The 4,730-nt window shown below is 39.5% G+C and overlaps 1 non-coding gene across 1 annotated transcript; it reads right to left on the bottom strand.

Annotated features, from left to right (window-relative positions):
* Positions 1–2,370: 2,370 nt before the first annotated feature.
* On the bottom strand, positions 2,371–2,478 carry LOC130964306 (small nucleolar RNA R71). The gene has a single exon (XR_009080407.1). It is a non-coding gene; the product is annotated as a small nucleolar RNA R71 (small nucleolar RNA).
* Positions 2,479–4,730: the final 2,252 nt, after the last annotated feature.

Below are 4,730 nucleotides of genomic sequence, written 5' to 3'. Positions count from 1 at the left end.
ACTCACGTAAGGTATTACTTGGACGACCCAGTGCACTTGCTGGTTAGTTGTGCGAAGTTGTGTAATGCATGGAATTGAACCACCAAGTTTTTGGAGTTCATGACCAGGGATTATGAGAGTTGTGAAAGTATTGTTCACAATTTCGCGCTACCAAGTTTTTGGCGCCGTTGCCGGGGATTGTTCAAGTTTTGAGCAAGCTTTTGGTAACAATGCCTGGGATTGTTCTAGTTTGGACAACTGACGGTTCATTTGTTGCTTAGATTAGGTATTATTTTTTTCGAAATTCTGAAGATGAATTCTAGAGTTTCATGATGATTTGTTGAAATCTGGCTGGCTGAGAAGCCATGTCTAATCTGATTGGACCGAGGTTTCAACTCATCACCACAAGAGCTTGTTGATTTCATCAATTTTGCTTTTGGAGCAGTGATCTGCTATGGCTTGGCTGACCTTTGGTCATGTCTAGTGTTTTGGACCAAAGCTTTCTTTGAAAGCTTGGCTGGCTGTGAAGCCATGTCTAATTCCTGGACCGGAGTCTTAGACTAGCATTGCACTGATTCCTGGAATTCTCATTAAGAATTTTGATACCTTTTTCCACTTAATTTTCGAAAAACACAAAAAAATTACAAAATCATAAAAACCAAAAAAATATTTGCTGTTTCTTGCTTAAGTCTAGTGTCTCATCTTAAGTTTGGTGTCAATTACATGCATTCATTCATGTGTCTTAAGGATATTCAAGTAATTCTTGATGATTTCTTACTTTGATCTTTGAATTCTTTTGGCTTGAGTGTTTATGTGTCTCATATAGTGTTAGTGGTATACAAACTGCTAAGTTTGGTGTCTTGCATGCATTGTTATTTGATTCTTATTGCATTTTGATTATTAAAAATCCAAAAATATTTTAATTTGTGTCTTTCAAGTCAATGATACAAAGAATTGAAGATTCAGAACATACTGCAGAGGAATTATACAGAAAAAGCTGAGCATTCAAAAATGCCCAGTGAAGAAGGCAGACTGGCGTTTAAACGCCAGCCAGGGTACCTGGTTGGGTGTTTAACGCCCAAAAAGGTACATTTTGGGCGTTAAACGCCAGAATGTATACCATTCTGGGCGTTTAACGCAGGATGGTGCTAGGGAAGAATTTTGTTTTCAAATCAATCTTTTTTCAAGTTTTCAAAGTTTTTCAAAACCAAATCTTTTCAAATCATATCTTTTCAATCAAATGTTTTCAAAATTAATTTCTTTCCTTTTTCAAAGATACTTACTAACAATTATGATTGATTGAACATTTTTTGCCTTTTCTATAAGGAAGGTTTATGTTTGAATCATATCTTTTCTTGTTAGGCAAGTCATCAATTTTTTTTTAATCACATCTTTTCAAATTGTTTTCAAATCATATCCTTTAAAATTGTTTTCAAATCATATCTTCTCAATCACATCTTTTTAAAACCATAACTTTTCAATCAAATCTTTTTAATCACATTTTTTTAAATAGTTTTCAATCAAATCTTTTTAATTTCTAATTTCAAAATCTTTTTCAAAAATCACTTGATTTCTTTTTCACTTTTGATTTTCGAAAATTATCAATCAAATTTTCAAAATGTTTTCAAAATCTTTTAATTGAATTTTCGAAAATTCTCTTCCCTCCTTCCCGCATCCTTCTATTTATGGAGTACTACTCCTTCTTAATGCACAAATTCGAACTCTAACTAATAAAGTTCGAATTCTTCTTCTCCTTCTTCTTTCTATTTCTCTTTTCCTCTGACACTTCAAGGAATCTCTATACTGTGACATAGAGGATTCCACATTTTCTTGTTCTCTTCTCTTTCATATGAGCAGGAGCAGAGACAAAGGCATTCTTGTTGAAGCTGATCCTGAACCTGAAAGGACCTTGAAGAGAAAGCTAAGAGAAGCTAAAGCACAACTCTCTTTAGAGGACCTGACCGAATTCTTCAAGGAAGAAGAACACATGGCAGCCGAAAACAACAACAATGCCAACAATGCAAGGAAGGTGCTGGGTGACTTCACTGCACCTACTCCTGATTTCTATGGGAGAAGCATCTCTATCCCTGCCATTGGAGCAAACAACTTTGAGCTTAAGCCTCAATTAGTTTCTCTAATGCAATAGAATTGCAAGTTCCATGGACTTCCAATGGAAGATCCTCATCAGTTCTTAGCTGAATTCTTGCAAATCTGTGACACAGTCAAGACTAATGGGGTTAACCCTGAGGTCTACAGACTGATGCTATTCCTTTTGCTGTAAGAGACAGAGCTAGAATATGGTTGGATTCTCAACCTAAAGAAAGCCTGGACTCTTGGGAAAAGCTAGTCAATGCCTTCTTGGCAAAGTTCTTTCCACCACAAAGATGGAGTAAGCTTAGAGTGGAAGTCCAAACCTTCAGACAGAAGGATGGAGAATCCCTCTATGAAGCTTGGGAAAGATACAAACAATTAATCAGAAGATGTCCTTCAGACATGCTTTCTGAATGGAGCATCATAGGTATTTTCTATGATGGTCTCTCTGAACTATCCAAGATGTCTTTGGATAGCTCTGCTGGAGGATCTCTTCATCTGAAGAAGACGCCTGCAGAAGCTCAAGAATTGATTGAAATGGTTGCAAATAACCAATTCATGTACACTTCTGAAAGGAATCCTGTGAACAATGGGACTAGTCAGAAGAAAGGAGTTCTTGAGATTGACGCTCTGAATGCCATACTGGCTCAGAACAAGATATTGACTCAATAAGTCAATTTGATTTCTCAAAGTCTGTCTGGAATGCAAAATGCACCAAACAGTACTAAGGATGCTTCATCTGAGGAAGAAGCTTATGATCCTGAGAACCCTTCAATGGAAGAGGTGAATTACCTAGGAGAACCCTATGGAAACACCTATAATTCTTCATGGAGAAATCACCCAAATTTCTCATGGAAGAATCAAGAGAGACCTCAACAAGGTTTCAATAACAATAATGGTGGAAGAAACAGGTTTAGCAATAGCAAGCCTTTTCCATCATCTTCTCAGCAACAGACAGAGAGTTCTAAGCAGAATACTTCTGACTTAGCAACAATGGTCTCTGATCTGATAAAGACCACTCAAAGTTTCATGAATGAAACAAGGTCCTCCATCAGAAATTTGGAAGGACAAGTGGGACAGCTGAGCAAGAAAATTACTGAACTCCCTCCTAGTACTCTTCCAAGTAATACAGAAGAAAATCCAAAAGGAGAGTGCAAAGCCATAGACATGGCCGAATATGGAGAGGAAAGAGAGGAGGAGGACGCCACTGAGGAAGACCTCAGTGGGCGTGTACCAATCTCCTCTGAGTTCCTCAATGAGGAACCATGGGAATCTGAGGCTCAAAATGAGACCATAGAGATTCCATTGGACTTACTTCTGCCATTCATGAGCTCTGATGAGTATTCTTCCTCTGAAGAGGATGAGTATGTCACTGAAGAGCAAGTTGCTAAATACCTTGGAGCAATCATGAAGCTAAATGACAAGTTATTTGGAAATGAGACTTGGGAGGAAGAACCACCTTTGCTCACCAAAGAACTGGATGACTTGTCTAGGCAGAAACTGCCTCTAAAGAGGCAAGATCCTGGGAAGTTTTCTATACCTTGTACCATAGGCACCATGACCTTCAAGAAGGCCTTGTGTGACTTAGGGTCAAGTGTAAACCTCATGCCCCTCTCTGTAATGGAGAAATTAGGAATCTTTGAGGTGCAAGCTGTAAGAATCTCATTAGAGATGGCAGATAATTCAAGAAAACAAGCTCATGGACTTGTAGAGAATGTTTTGGTGAAGATTAAAGACCATTACATCCCTACTGATTTCATAGTCCTAGAGACTGGGAAGTGCATGGATGAATCCATCATCCTTGGCAGACCCTTCCTAGCCACAGCAAAGGCTGTGATTGATGTTGATAGAGGAGAGTTGATCATTCAAGTGAATGAAGAATCCTTGGTGTTTAAGGCCCAAGGACATCCCTCTATCATCATGGAGAGGAAGCATGAAGAGCTTCTCTCAAAACAGAGCCAAGCAGAGCCCCCACAGTCAAACTCTAAGTTTGGTGTTGGGAGGCCACAACCAAACTCTAAGTTTGGTGTTGAACCCCCACATTCAAACTCTAAGTTTGGTGTTGGGAGGTTCCAACACGGTTCTGAGTATTTCTGAGGCTCCATGAGAGTCCTCTGTCAAGCTAATGACATTAAAGAAGCGCTTGTTGGGAGGCAACCCAATGTTTTATAGCTAACTATTTTCTTTTGTTATTTTATCTTTTTGTAGGTTGATGATCATAAGAAGTCACAAAAACAATGAAAAAAGCAAAAACAGAATGAAAAACAGGAAGAAAAACAGCACACCCTGGAGGAGAAGAAGCCGGCGTTCAAACGCCAGTAATGCTAGCTGTTGGGCGTTTAACGCCCAGTCTGGCACCATTCTGGGCGTTTAACGCCAGAAAGGGGCACCAGACTGGCGTTAAACGCCAGTAAGGGCAACAACCTGGCGTTAAACGCCAGGAATGGGCATCAGCCCGGCGTTAACGCCAGAAATGGCTCAAAACGTGATTTTGAGCAACATTTGGTGCAGGGATGACTTTTCCTTGACACCACAGGATCTGTGGACCCCACAGGACCCCACCATCACTCTCTCTCTTCTTCCCCCATTCACCAATCACCTCAATACTCTTCCCCAAAAAACCCTTCACCTATCAAATCCCATCTTTCTCTTCACCACTC

The sequence above is a fragment of the Arachis stenosperma genome, chromosome 2 (genome assembly GCF_014773155.1).
Source record: "Arachis stenosperma cultivar V10309 chromosome 2, arast.V10309.gnm1.PFL2, whole genome shotgun sequence".
NCBI lineage: Eukaryota > Viridiplantae > Streptophyta > Magnoliopsida > Fabales > Fabaceae > Arachis > Arachis stenosperma.
Note: the sequence above shows the minus strand (reverse complement) of the source record. Positions and strands in the feature narration are given on the sequence as shown.